This window comes from Lygodium microphyllum, chromosome 10, assembly GCF_053477565.2.
Source record: "Lygodium microphyllum isolate KBCC chromosome 10, Lygodium_microphyllum_v1.1.10, whole genome shotgun sequence".
In the NCBI taxonomy this organism is placed as follows: Eukaryota; Viridiplantae; Streptophyta; class Polypodiopsida; order Schizaeales; family Lygodiaceae; genus Lygodium; species Lygodium microphyllum.
This window is the reverse complement of record NC_141144.1, coordinates 58,877,990-58,893,594: the sequence shown is the minus strand read 5'-3', so window position 1 is coordinate 58,893,594 and position 15,605 is coordinate 58,877,990. Positions and strand designations below refer to the sequence as shown.

Genomic DNA, 15,605 nt, shown 5'->3' with positions numbered 1-15,605 from the left:
CTATCCTCACACCCGGTAATGTCAGGTGTATCCTCTGTGCTACATAGTTAGCCTCACACTTGGTCGCCATTTTGAAGGGTCTTCCTAAGAGGGTTTCCTTTCCGTAGCTAGCACTTTTTGGAGGAACATGAAATAGGATAGGCAAGCTTTCAGTTTCAATTGTCGCAAGGATTCTGCACTTCCCTATGAGCACTTGTGGGTGTCCCCCATAAGGGCTAAGAGTTGCACTAGTCAATGTGAGCTCTGGTTGGCCTAATAGGGTCCATGATTCATAGGTCAAGATATTAAAATCTGCTCCTTCATCAATCAGAGCATCGATAGTATGCTCTCTTTTCGCGGTGAGTTTGACCCTAAGATAAGCAGGTGGTACTATGTCTTCGCCTTCCGGGTCTTGGCTTGTAAATTTAAGCCTTCTGACAAATGCCCTTGAGTCCCCAACTGCACGACCAGATGTGGATTCTCCACTGATGTCTTGGATCGTCAGTGCAGTGCTACTCAAGGTACATCTCTCGTCAAGAGTGTCATGTCTAGTCATCTTTGCATTTGTAGCTTGCTGGTGTTGCATTTTGCTCTGAATAGACAGGTCTGAACACAATGTCTTTGTGTTCTCATGGTGTGGCCTTTTTGCCCTTGATGGCTAGTTTGGCCCATTGATGTTTTAGGGTCTCTATTTCTCTTTGTTCGGGTATGGGCTTTTGGTTGCTCTTTTACAAGTGAGGATCCATGCTCGTGTAGAGCCATTACTACACTAGGGTCCAATTTGGAGGACCTGTCACGGCGTGTGTTTTCTCTCCAACCTACTTGGGGGAGGTGCGGAAGGGGCAGAGCCCCCTCTGCGGGGGTCCCAGGGGGGGGCAGTCCTCCCCGGCCCGTAGGGCCATTACGGTAAACACCATGCGCATTTTGGAGGATCGTTTATAGCCAAATTTTGAGCTACTTGCTCTAGGTTTCAGCCCAGTGATGGATCGGTGATATGCCTTTAGCTCTACATAGCTTTTGCGGTCAATTTCGGGGTTTAGATACGTCAAAATTTGTGTTCTAGACACCTATCCGATTTTGACAGTTTTCTGTCTGATTCTCAAATGTCCGATTTTTAGGAGTCCGATTATCAGAATCGGACGTCCAATTTTGGGTTGGTCCGATTCTAGGAATCGGATTGGACAGGGTGGTCTGATTCTAGTAGTCGGATGGTCCGACTCTGGGACTGGTCCGATTCTGGATTGATCTGATTCTGGACTGGTCCGATTCTGGGAATTAGATTGGAAAAGTGGTCTGATTTTCGGAGTGGTCCAATTTTTAGAGAGATCCGATTCTGGGACTCGGACGGCTTGGTCCGACGGCGCGGACGACGGCCCGCGAGTTGCGCGCGATCCCTCTAGGTCAACGTCTATTCCACCGAATCATCCAGCGCCTTCCAGATAGGTGCAAAACACTACAAGGAAATGCCAAACATGCCTGGAATCACTGTGGTGCTTGAATCAAACAGTACTCCAAGGATCTGTGCCCCTATTTTCCTGTTTTAGCCTGTTATACAGCACAGAAAACCCTACAGTTTGCTTCTTTTTTTTTTCCCTTACCCTAAATGAATACAAATCACAAAGCAATCACCTACACTACTCCAACATGCTTTTCCAAATTTAAAAAAAAAATCGAAAACCTACTTGCTAAGGAGATCGAATACCTCTTCAAACTCCCTCGCTTTCTACCTATCTACCTCAAGCACTGGTTCGGGAAAAACACTACTTCAATACTCGATTCAAAGCGCGCAAGCACTCAAGGCTTGAATCCGTTGGTCCCGGCAACGGAACAAAAATGTGGGAGCTTTCGGTCAACCGCCAAGACCCTCGGATCGCTTATTGTTTCAAGCGTTCCAAGTCGAGCACTAATGGCTACCTCTCACATAGCCGACGCGCTATCCATATCTACGGGTGTAGTGAGCTTACCTCCATGCCGATCGAGTTACCTCCTCTCCCGCGTACTCCGATAGCTCCACAATCCAAGTGCAAGCTTCAAGCATGCTCCATCCTCAAGCTTTATACTCCAAGCTCCATTACCACAAGCAAGAGAAGAGAAGAGAAGAGAAGAGAATAGAATAGAAGAGAAGAGAAGAGAAGAGAAGAGAAGAGAAGAGAAGAGAAGAGGAGAAGATGGAGAGCTTCTGCTCCCCAGTCCCTCACCCTCACACACTCACTCCCTAACACTCTCACACTCCCTCTCTCAAGCACAAGCTCAAGCAAGCAAGAAGAAGAAGAAGAAGAAGAAGAAGAGGAGAGCCACTTTTGGCCACACACAAGAATGAGCTTCTCATTCACTTTTCAACTTATTATACAAAACCCTAAATCCCTTTTGGGCGGTCATCCCCTTATCCCCTTTTTTACATGGTCGGCTGTGGCCTAGGCCCTTTTTCCCATTGTCCTTCTATCTTCCTAGCTTCCTTTCCACCGCGCGTCTACATTTACAAATTGCACGGGTGAGAGCCTGGCGCTCCTTGAATTAAACCATGATGCGCTTGCACTCTTTTATGAAAGTATTGATTTGCGCTTTTCCTTGCATGCCTTTCTCCCTTATTTAGGACTTTTTTCCTTGTGCATCTTTGTCTTCCGTTTCACTTTGCCTTGGCCTTTGCCTTCTGTTTTAGCTTTTCCGGATTTTCCACCTTTGTTCGTTTGAGGGTTAACATGCGTGTTTGTAGAGAAATTATTAGATGACTAATTTTTCCTGATTTTCTTAATATTTTTGATAGATCACAACTGTGGGAGCTTTTGCTCAACCGTCAAGACCCACGGACCGCTTATTGTTTCAAGCGTTCCAAGTCGAGCACTAATGGCTACCTCTCACATAGCCGACGGGCCATCCATATCTACGGGTGTAGTGAGCTTACCTCTGTGCCGTTTGAGTTACCTCCTCTCCCACGCACTCCGGTAGCTCCACGATCCAAGTGCAAGCTTCAAGCAAGCTCCATCCTCAAGCTCCACGCTCCAAGCTCCATCACCGCGAGCAAGAGAAGAGAAAAGAAGAGAAGAGAAGAAGAGAGGAGAAGATGGAGAGCTTCTCCACCCCACGGTCTGTTGAGTGTTGAAATGACTTGTTTTCTGGCTGATTTTTGTTGTTTTTGAGAGCTGAATGGTTGATTTTATGAGATGATTGATTGGTTTGGAAGTGGTTTGAGAGTGTTTTGGATGATATTGATTATGTTTTGGAAGTTCATGATGATTTTCAGTGGAGAGATGAGGTTTTGTGATGCTCTGATAGGTTCTGATTGGTTCTGTATACCTTCTGTATAGCTTCTGTTTTGTTCTGTTTTCTCTCTGTATGAAGCATGGATTGATGATTGATGAAGATTGAGATCTTGTGAAATCCTATTGAATAGTTTTTGAGAGTTTGGAATGGTTTGAGTATGAGTTATGAGGTTTTGATGACCTTTTGTAATCTTCTGTAGATCTTCTGTAGAGTTTCTGTCTCTGTACTGTAACTGTACTGTCTCTGTTCTGGTACTGTACTGTGACTGTTCTGTATGCTTCTGTATGTGTTCTGTTGGATGAGAGTGTAGCTTGGGAAAGTTTTCTAGCCTTGGAAAGAGGTGAATACAAGTGCAAAAGAGCTAAAAGAAGTGAAAGAAGTAGTTACTGAAGACTCAAGTAAAGACTGAAGTGAAGTGACAGTGGTGAGCTATGAAAGGACACTGTAGTGGCTTTGGTGACTCTTTATATCAGACACACCTCTTGGGAGGGGTATCCACGACCTAAGGAGGATTATTGTGAGTGATTATGAGAGATTGTAGTGAGGATATGATGTATTATTTATAGAGAGAGAGAGAGAGAGTCAGAGATAGCCAGTTCTACTAAAACAGAGTGATTGTATATGAGAGATTGAGAGAGAAGACTATGAAGATATTGAAGATGAATACTATGTGATGTATTTCCATTCAAAGATGGTGTATTCCTTTGCTTTCTTTGTTCTATTGATGGAAATTGTGAAGATATTGAAGAATATGGTTGATTCTATCAAATCCGTGGGAGATCTACATGATGCTGCATGAAGATTTGTTGTACCTGGTGTTCTTTTCTTCATTGTGATCATATAAAACCTAATAAAAAAGCTTGTTGATGTTACAAGATAGATTTTCTTGCAAGAGAATTCCCTTTTCCTTGGTGTTCCTCTTGGGGCTCCATGTTTTTGGTGCACAGCCGGGGAAACTTGCCATCAACAAGCACCAGAAGAGGCTGAAAATGAAGGAAATGGCATTGCCAAGAAGAGAAGAATTCAATGGATGTTTGTAAAGTTTCTTCCTCCACTGAAGAGTTGGAATTTCTCATAATCCAAGCCACTTTCCACAAGAAGTTCATTCCACAATGGCGGAAACACATCACCATCATGATGCATGCTCTATGTAGTGGACAGTTTCCTCTTCCTGATGAAGCAACATAAACTTGCATCTTGGTGGCAAACTGTTTGGGAACAAACTGAAGAGCAGAAACAGAGAGAATGACCATCCATGGAAGATTTGGCATTCACTGAGAAGTTTTCAGACATAATCAAGTGGGAGATTGTGAAGAAGCTTCAGGAGTCTTGGTTTGTGGAGGTTCACAAAGACAAGAAGGAAAAGAGTTGGAATTTGTTCGTTCATGCTCAACAGCACGATACATGGGATGCTTGGTGCACTGATAATCTTCTGTTTGTTCAATTAGCAACCCACTGGAAGTTGGTAGATAGAGTGTTCTTCACAACATACACTGTTGAAACCATCAGAAGCTGGCACTACTATGATAATGGCACCACCACAATGCTCAGACGTATGCATTTTGACACCTTCAGAACCGAATACCTTCCTCTGTGCAGTGGCATGAAAGCAGAATTCAGAGACGTTGAAAAGGAAGAAGTAGAAGAAATGTTGGAAAGAGAGTCCTCCAGAGACTGAAGCCTTCTATTATCCCTCTGTGGAGCACTAACAACATAGTGGATCCAACCCCCTGATGAATGATGCAATAAAGAGGCAAGCGTTAGAACGAGTCCAGAGGTACGTGAGAAGAGAGAAATAAAAAATCAAAGCTGAGAATGAGCTCGCAGTAGAAGCCGCCTTTGACGCCCTTGTGGAACTCTTTACAGAAGTCCCAATGGCACATCAAGCCCTTCCTCCTCCTGCTGGAGGTCCACTTCCAAGCCAGATCCGTCCTGGAAATATTGATGACAGGCCAACGAATGTAGTTCCATTGCCAGTTTTTAAGGGAGAGTACAATGAAGACCCCGATCTTCATGTAGCAGAGTTTATGGTAGCATGTGTGGCTAACAATGCCAGAACCCCTGAGCATTGGTTAGCAATATTCCCTGCCACTTTCAAGGGCACGGCATTTCAGTGGTATGAGAGACAAGCAGCAGGAACTTTTGGCACATGGGACGACTTGAAGTTGGCCTTACTCACTAAATTCAGGCGTGAAGGTTTTGAAGAGCGGATGCGAGAGGAATTTATGAACCTAAGTCAGTCCTCTGGAGAAAGAGTAGAAGCTTATGCCTCATGAATGGAATCCATCATGAAGAGATGGACTAACCATAATCTAGATGATGGCATTCAGAAGGGGGTGTTTCTTAGAGGATTACAACCAGAAGTCCATAAGTTTGTGGAGCTGCAAAGAGCAGCCACACTGCAAGCTGCAACAGAAGGTGCAAGACTGTACGATAAAGTGGAAGCTAGATTGGCAATGAATCCAGGGAGAGGAGTCCTACCTCCTCTGATGCCAGGAATGATGTACCCACCAAATGCAGTCCCAGGGACAGTCCCCTACCCCTATCAACAGATGCCCCCAGTATCACAGTACAGTGCACCAAATCAACAGTGGCCACAATCAATGCCTCAAATGATGGTTCAACCACAACAACAATGGTCCCAACCAATTTCCCCAATGCCAAATCAGCAGCAACAGTGGAACCCTAGCAACTGGAGCCAACAGCCAACAGTTCAAACATGAGCTCTGAATCAGAATCAGAACAGAGATCCCTTTGCGCCAGCCCAATCTGTTTATACAGTGATTATAGAGACTCCTCAAAACCCTACTGCCAGTACCTCAGGAGGAGAAAGCTTGAAGGATTATTTATCCAACTCAGTTGTAAATATAAAAAAGGAGTTGATGGATGTGATTACAGAGCAGCTACAGACACTGAAAGTGAATACTGCTAGCATATCCAATGTTGCAGGAGCAGGAAGAGATGTGATGCGGTCAAATACTTGGTGTGGTAAGTGTCATCAAGCAGGCCATTTAGCCACTGAATGTACACGAAAACCAGCCATCACTGGAGCTTTTTGTTCCTACTGTTTACGGAAGAACCATATAGAGGATATTTGCTCTCTGAAGGAGATGTATGATAGGAGAAAGAAGGAAGAAGATGCAAGATTCAACTTGCTGGAATCCAAAATGACAACACAGGATATTGGACCCAAGCCTAGAGAGTTTGGTCCTAATTTCGGACCCAGAAGATTTCCATCCCAAAGTTACAGAGGAAGACAGTCTGGCAGTGGTCAGAGATCAGAAGTAGAGTGTTACAGATGCGGAGAAAAGGGACACATTTCACCAAATTGTCCAAATCCTAGAAGGTCAGTAGATTACAAGCCCTTATGTAGTTGATGCAAAGGAGAAGGCCACACTGCAAAAGACTGTCCAAGCCCAGCCCCAGTGAAAAACAGTGCTACTTATAGTCCGGCCAAGGCCCAAGAGCCTACCTCCAATTTAGTGGAATTGGAAGTTGCTGCCATCATGCATGCAAAGAAGAAGGAATCACCTATCCAAAAAGAAAATAATCCTCCTGCCAGAATAGTGAAGTTCAATCTTCCACCAGAAGAATAGAACATAATAGAGCCTGACAGTGCCGTACAGAGCACTATAGTGCCACAGAGAGTCACAGAGACAGTTCGAGAGACAGGACCAGAGGTCCAGGAGGTAGAAAAGAAGGAGGTGCCACAAGTGGCAGAAGAAGTCCCCATGATGCCCCTGTTGGAAGAAACAAGGAAAATGGAAATGGGTGTTACCCCATTCCCTAACCGGTTAGAGAAGCCAGTGGATCCTATTAAGGAATACGATCTGGTCAGAGATCTAGATACCTTTAAACCAAACCTCACATTTCGACAATTATTGATGTTGTCTCCCAGTTGTCGAAAAAGGTTCAAAAGTATACTGACAAGAAGACGTGGCTTAAGGATTGCTCCCTCAACAGCAACAAAGTCCAACAAAGCTCCAGAGCCTGTAAAAGAAGTGGATGTGGCTAATGCCTTCCTAGATCCGAGTACCCCAGAGACTGGCGTGTGGATAGAAGGCTGCTTTATTGCAAATGCATTGATTGATGGTGGTTCATCAGTAAACATTATGACGGATGTGACAATGAAGGATCTAGGCCTACAAGGTGTGCAACCAACCCAATGGCTCATCAGACTGGTGGATCAGAGCAGAATCAAGCCTTTGGGTATTCTCCCATATGTGAAGACTACAGTAGCCGGAAAAGATTATTGGCTAACCTATCTGGTAGTGAAGCCAAACTCTTATGGTACATCCTACCCTCTGTTACTGGGCAGACCATGGCTTTTTGAAGCCAGAGCAAGGACGGATTGGTTCAAAGGAACCTTGACCTTGGATAGAGGACCCAATAAAGTGGTGCTGAAGCTATATGGTGCTCAAAAAGGGCATGGATCCACCTCCTTGGAATTATCTTCTAACTCCCCTAATGAGGCTACAGATGGAACATCAGTAGATGAAGATGCTGTCAAATAGATCCTTCCCAAGAAAACAGTGGCACGTTCCTTAACAGTGGATATTGTAAGCCGACTCCCAGAAGATGCAAAGCCATTATCAATGGGAGAATACTTCCTGCCTGAACTAGGAACGATTTTTGAAATCACTTCTGACAGTGAGATAGAAGCATGGATGTACTGCTCTCCCTGTTACATGGCCAGAGCAGAGCCAGAGACAGAGGCAGAAGATGAAACAGAGAACCTGTTCTTCTCTTACAGAGCTCCTACAGAGACAGAGCCAGAGACAGAGATAGAGACAGAGACAGGAGAGGAAGGAGATGATATGGAAGAAGAAGGTTATGAAAGCGAGATGAAAGAGTCTATCCCACCTAAAGAGGATACATATGAAGAAGTTCCAGAAGCATCAGAAAGCAGACGAGCTCATGCTGTGGGACAGAATGGCGATGGTACCATTTGATCTGGTAAATGGATCTTCTCATATGCAAAATCTTCATAAGAAATGGATTAAGAAGACCAAGCCATCTTTCAGCAGTGGCTCTTGCCGCCCTCAACCATCCTTGCCAAAGAAAGATGATGATGATGCACCATGTCAACAAGCACCAGTCTCACAATTCCAACAGGCATCAGAGGGTCCCTGTTATGTGATGTTCCTGGATGCGTCATCAGAAGATGAGTCTTCAAGCCAAGAGGTAATTGATCGTGAAACCAAACCCGAAACGGCTCTAATCCCATTTCAACATCTCAAGGAGCAACCTAAGTCTCCACCAAAAGAAGAAGTTGATTCTAGTGGGACATCGGAAGAGGACACCACTCCCTTGAAGGAGTCAGATCTGTATCCAGAAGCGGTCCGTGGTACCTTCATCCATGAAGTGAAAGGTGAAAGGCAGTTAACTTTTGTGGATGCAGATGGCACTGAACGCCACTTGAAGGTAGGTAGCAGCCTCCCAGAAGAGGAGTTGTCAACTTTGTACAACTTGTTGAAAGAGAATTTGGACGTGTTTGTGTGGTCATACAAAGACCTAAAGGGGATTGATCCCACAATATGTCAGCATCATATTGACTTGGAGCCTGATGCCAAGCCAGTACGGCAACGACAGAGGCGAATGAACCCGAATTATTCCACATTGGTGAAAGCAGAGCTGCTGAAGCTTCTGGAAGCCGAGTTCATCTATCCAATGGCAAATAGTGAATGGGTTTCACCCATCGTGGTGGTACCCAAGAAGAATGGCAAATTGCGAATCTGTGTAGATTTCCGCAAGTTGAATTCCAAGACGAAGAAGGATCACTTTCCTATCCCTTTCACAGACCAACTGTTGGACACAGTGGCAGGACATGAGCTTTATTCCCTTCTGGATGGATTCAGTGGATATAACCAAGTGCAGATAGCAGAAGAAGACGAATCCCAAACAACCTTCACCACAGAATGGGGGACCTGCGCTTATCGAGTGATGCCATTTGGGCTCTGTAATGCCCCTGCTACCTTCCAGTGAGTCATGATGGCCGCATTCCAAAATCATCTGCATGACTTTATTGAGGTATATTTGGATGACTTCTGTGTCTATCGTTTGATCCGGGAATACTGGGGACACCTGGAACAATGCTTTGACCGATGCCGGGAGTATGGGATTTCCCTCAACCCCGAAAAATGCATCTTTGGGGTCTCTTCTGGAGTTCTGTTGGGCCACATTGTCTCTGCACAAGGGATATCAACAGACCCTGCAAAGATCGAAAAGATCGCAGCTCTAACAGCACCCACCAACCTCAAACAGTTGAGGGGATTCCTAGGCCATGTGGGTTACTACAGAAGGTTCATAGCCCATTTTGCAACAAAGGCAACCTCCTTGCACAAGCTTCTGAGGAAAGATGCAGAGTTTGTTTGGATGGAAGAATGTGACACAGCCTTCAACACTTTGAAGCAGTGTCTAATTGAGGCACCCATTCTGCAACCTCCTGATTGGACGAAAGAGTTCCATGTACACACTGATGCATCCATTGAAGGCTTAGGCGCAGTTCTCTGCCAGAAGGGCTCCTCGAAATTAGATCAACCGATCTATTACGCAAGCCGAAAAGTCACTGATAGGGAACGGAACTATACAGTGACAGAGCTGGAATGCTTGGCAATGGTGTTTGCCCTAGAGAAGTTCCGCCATTACCTCCTATCTACCCACTTTAAATTTTATGTGGATCATGAGGCCCTGTCCTTCCTGATGAAGAAAGCGGACGTGAACGGACGAATGATGAGATGCCTCCTTCTATTCCAAGAGTTCGACTTTGAGGTAATTACTAAGCCTGGTCGTTCCCATGTTCTGGCTGATCATCTGTCGTGTATCCCACAAATTGCAGATGAGGAGTAGGATGATCCAGACCTCCCTGATGCTTCCCTATTCCTAGTAGAAACTGTAACCCCCTGGTATGCAGACATTGCCATCTGCTGGCAACCCAACAGTACCCTCCTGGTATTTCTAGTCGAGAAAGGAAGAAGCTTCTATTGGAATCAGCCCCCTATACCCTGCTAGGTGGTGCACTGTACAAGAAAGGCAAAGATGAAGTGCTCAAAAGATGTGTTGCAGGAGATGAGATTGGGATTGTTCTGAAGGCTTGCCATAACGAGCCATGTGGAGGCCACTTTGCAGGAGAAGCCACAGCCAGGAAGGCTTTGCTAGCAGGATACTGGTGGCCTACCATTCATAAGGATGCCTATGATTACTGTAAAAGATATGATGCTTGTCAGAGAATGGGGAAACCTACCAAGACAGGTGCCATGCCATTACAACCTATCCTTCCTTTGAAGCCATTTGAGAAGTGGGAAATCGACTTCATAGACCCAATCGATCCTCCTACCAGAAGGAAGCAGAACAGATACATCCTCGTATGTACGGATTATGTTACAAAGTGGTGTGAAGCTAAAGCCCTAAAGCGGGACAATGATAACAGCATGGCCTTATTCATGTACGAGAATATCATCACCCGTTTTGGCAGTCCCTTAGAGCTGGTAAGTGACAGAGGCACTCATTTCATTAATAAAGTCATGGAAGAGTTGATAGAGCTGTATAAGATCCGCCATTGCAAGTCCACTCCTTATTGCCCCCGAGCCAACGGCCAAGTCGAAGTCACGAATCGCATCCTCTGCTCGATCTTGACAAGGACGATTACCGCACATTGTCGTGACTGGGATGATCGACTTACAGAGGCCCTCTGGGCGTACAGAACCTCCCATAAAGCAGCAACATGACAGACACCCTTCCAGCTGTACAGAAGCTGTTTTCCCTGTTGAACTGGAATTGCCCTCTTTGCGAGTGGCTATCAAAGAGCGTTTGGGGGACGATGATTCACTGCAATGCCATCTCCTGCACCTGGAATGTTTGGACGAAACTCGCAGGATGGCTCTACAGTGCATGGAAGCCACGCAAGCTCGACGTAAGGCTTACCATGACAGCTTCATCAAGCACAAGGAGTTCAAAGAAGGTGATTTGGTCCTAGCCTATGATTCACGATTTGGTAAGTTTCCTAGCAAGCTTCAACAGCGGTGGATGGGCCCATATAAGATACTTGCCGCCAACCCTAATGGCTCTGTCCAAGTGCAGACCGTTGATGCCTCTGATGATCCCTTCCTGATCAATGGATATCGCCTGAAGAAGTACTTCCCTCCTTGGGAATCTTGACAATCACGGTCACCTGATCCTTTCCCCCGTTGGCGTGGTACTATCACTCTTATGATACTACTTCTGATAGCCTTTCTTCAGCCACTCCTAATGAAGTGGACGCAACCCTCTGTCCCCTCAACCCCATCTTCCAGCCGTGATATTTTATCCTCTATTTTCCACCAGCGACAGTGGCGAGGTGGGTTCTGACAAATGGTATTTCTACCATTCCCTTTCTTAAATCGAAAAAGAAAAAGAAAAAAATATACATATCGGTCATGGGAGAAAAGGACTTAGGTCCCTGTCATGCCGACCTATTCTTCGAGAAAAGGTGGAGACACCCTCGGGAATAGGGGAAAACAAGAAAAAAAAAGAAAAAAAAAAGAAAAATGAAAAAAAAATCTGTTATGGGAGAAAAGGAAGAAATTCCCTGTCATAGCAGGCCTCGCTCCAAGAAAAGGTGGCACACACCCTTGGGCGGGAAGCTGGCTGTGGAAAAGGTGGTAGCACCCCGCAGTTCAGGATAACTGACTCGCCAGCAGAAAATTGTCCAGAAGAAATTTGAAGCCACCTCCCTTGGTGCGCTATCTCTGCAACTTCATCAGTCTATCTGCCCCCTTTCGTAGACGATCTTTTCTACAACCAATTGAAGTACCATATTTGTTGGCTGCCTCCCTGGGTATGCCTCATCTTCAACACCTTGATGACAACAATAGACACAACGATCTTCATCAACAACAATTGAGTGACGCCAGCGTTCATCCTAACTAGATGGGGAAGTGAGTATGGTTGCCCTCTGTAACTATCAACAGAGTGTGAGACAAAGGGTGGGGCGAGTGACCAGTCTTTTCCCTTCAAATCAAATGAGAGGTGAGAAGTGTGAATGAAGTGTTGCACGCACGGGATGGGCCTCTCAATGCACAAAGCACAATTTGTTTCTGTGCACTGCACCATAAGGCTCCCTGGCCTTCCTTCTCGCACCGTATGCCGGCACAGGGCGGGATGCACAGTTGCACCATCAAATGCGCACAAGGCATACAACCTTTGCACAAGTGACCGTGAGAATTACATCAATGGGTTTCAGGAAAGGGCTACCCTCCTGTATCTATCAACAGAGCGTGAGACAGAGGGTGGGCTGAGTGTGACTAGAGTTTCTTCAATCAATTACCAAGAGGTGAGATTGAGGGACGTTACGACACTTGGAGTCAGGTATGTTCCCATTTCCGTATGCACCCACGGGGTGGGTCTCTACCATCATCATAGGACACGCCACCCTATTCGGTACACTGCACTGTAAGGCTCCCTTGCCTTCCTTCTTGCACCTATGCTAGACGGGTTGGACGCACTAATGCACCATCAATTGTGCACCCTGGCATACTTCCTCTGCACCATTCCCCTATCAATTCCTAAACCGGGTATGAGATATGGGTTTCAATCATTATTCCTCGAGTGATATTAGTCATTGGGCGAGTGACAACTCTTTCATTCCATTCGAGTGATTGTGAGTTGAGTGCAATATCCCTCGCCATCGGTGAATTTCCTGCGATTCCTTCCACCAGCTACCTCCCTGGGTGCTGCCGCGTGGTCCCTGCCATGAAGGACGAGTGCTGTGAAGATACCTTGGTACCTCCTGCAGCCGACAACGACATAGGAAGTGCCATCGACAATCAACCTTGATCCTCAACAATATGGGCCAAGTTTTTCTAACCCTACACCCTGTTTCTCAGTGACGTTCATGTTTTAAGTGTGGGGACATTAGTGGATGGCCTGTGGCGTGGTCCTAGGTCCTTGTTGCTTGGTTAACCCTATCTGTTAAGGTTTTAAGTGTGGGGATGCGTTCCTGCGCGTCTACATTGCATATCCTTCTGCATATGCCAACCTGCTAATGCCTTTATGCCATGCCTTGCTTTTACCCTGATGGGGTCCCTTCCCACCCACCCGTTTCTATTCCACCCACCCTCGGGGCTGTTCCCTTGCAGTTCTCCTTACTTCCCTTATTTTACTGTGTTTTCATGAGAACGTACCCTACGTTTAGTGGACTTCCAGTCTGGCTTTATATCCCTATTCCTCCCTTTGAACTGACCATTTTTCCTTTTTACCTACCCCTGTTTCGGTGCACGGTTTTCGAGTTATTAATTTTTGAAGCATTTTGCGCACATTAGCCGGTTTTCCATGTGAGCGTGCTTTTCTTGCTTTGGAACAGTGATCTGACGTTATCTCCGTGACAAAAACTTTTCCCCTGACATTTTTCCTTTTTACTCCGTGTCATTTTGATGCACGGTTTGTCCAATATTAATTTTGTGGTTATTTAAGCCTTTTTCGTGCATCTTTCGACATTTTTCCATGTGAACCTGCCCTGTTTCCATCGGAATTCCAATTTGATTTGACAGCCGTGCCCACAGTGCCTTCTCCTACCTTTTTCCTTTTTCCTCCACCCTCTTTCGACTTCTTGATTTATTATTATTAATTTTTCAATGTGTTTTTGGGTGTATTTTTGGTGTTTTTCGCATGTGAACCCCTCCTACTTCTGCCGGAACTGCGCTTTGACATGACCACCCTGTACCCCCTTTCCTAGGGACATTTTTTCTTTTTACTGCATGTCATTCCGGCGCGTGGTTCGTCCAATATTAATTTTCGATTCCATTTTCGGTGAACGCATCTTATCTCAGTCAGAACTATGTTTTGATGTGGTAGGATTGTCGGGCACGTCTTTTTGCACATTTTTCCTTTTTCCTGACCCTCGTTCGGATGCACGGATCTTTCGCTATTAATTTTTAATTGTATTTTTGGACCCATTTTTTGCGTTTTTTTGCATGTGAACGCCCTGTCTTTTCCCCGGAACCCCTGTTGCACATTTTCCCTGTCTTCCCCTTGCCGTCCTGCCCACTTTTTGTTTTTACGACATTTCGTCTCGATGATCGGATTGGGAGATATTAATTTTTCTTTATTTTTCCATGTTTTCGCGTGTCTCGTCCTGCGCATGAACGCGCCCATTTTCGATTTTACGCGTCTCCACTTGCCTCGGTCGCGTCCGCGTGACCCGTACCGCCATCCGGGCACTCTTTCGATCCCGTCACGGTAAATTTTTTTTACCCCGCCCCGCGCATGCACGCGGGACAGGGGTACGCCTTTCTTTGATGGCCCTCGCCCATTCCCCTATCGGCACTCCCCGTGGGCCACGCCCGTTCCATCCCATGGGCCCCCCTGCCCATTCCCCTATGGTCCCCCCCACCCCCTTTCCCCTATCCTTTCCCCCGAGCACCTCCCATGGGCCCCTGCCCATTCCCCTATGCCCACCTCCCATCCCATGGGCCCTCCCACCCTTTCCACCCCCCCCCACACCCTTCCCTTTCCCCCCCCCCCCCACCCTTCTCTCTCCCTGACCCCTCCCCAACTACCTCTCTCCTTCTCCCCTCCCTGCGTGCTTCCTCCCCTCCCTCTCCACCTCCCTTTCCACCTCCATCTCCTTCTTCTTCACCCTCCCCTTCTCCTCTTCTTCTTCCCCTACTCTTCTCCTTCCTCCCCTCCTCCTCCTCTGCTCCTCTCCTCCCCTCCCTACTCCACGCCTCCTCCCTCTTCTCCTTGCCCGCCATCGCGCTGCCCTCTGGCGCCTTGCCTCCCTGCCCGCCTCGTGTACCACGCTCGACAGCACCTCTGTGGCCTCCTGCAGCCCGCGTGCTGCGCCCCTGCCCCACGCTGTCGACGCCGCCGCCGAGTGCCGCCTTGGAGTCCTGGATGCCGCCCTCCTCCACGACGTGTGCCTGCCACCTCGACGCTGCGCCCTGCCTCGCTGTCGCCTGTGGCCCGCTCCTCCTCCCCACCTCGGCGCCCTGCGCCCACGCCACTGACGTGACGCCTCCCTGCTGCAGCCCTGTGCGCCCTTGCTCCACGACGCCGTGCACCCCTCCTCTGGCGCCGCCGCCACGTGGAGCTCTGCCGCCCGCGCCTGCCCTCTTCACGCGTGGGTCCCCTGTCCACTCCTGCTGCTCCACGTGCCCCACCCATTGCTACCCTCCAAGCCCCCCTTCCCCCCCACAGGCACACCCGCAGAACCGCGAACCCCACCAAAACCCCTATCCCCCCCCCCGCAGAACCGCGAACCCCACCCAAACCCCTGTTCCCCCACAGAACCGCCGAACCCCACCCAAACCCCTGTTCCCCTGCAGAACCGCAGAACCCCACACCCTGCAGAACCGCAGAAACCAACCTTCCTAAACCCCTGTTCTCCC

General features: G+C 47.3%; 1 pseudogene; it reads right to left on the bottom strand.

Moving 5' to 3' along the window:
* Positions 1–15,381, bottom strand: part of LOC148030038 (uncharacterized) — an 85,225-nt pseudogene extending 69,844 nt beyond the window's left edge.
* Between the last annotated feature and the right edge of the window lie 224 nt (positions 15,382–15,605).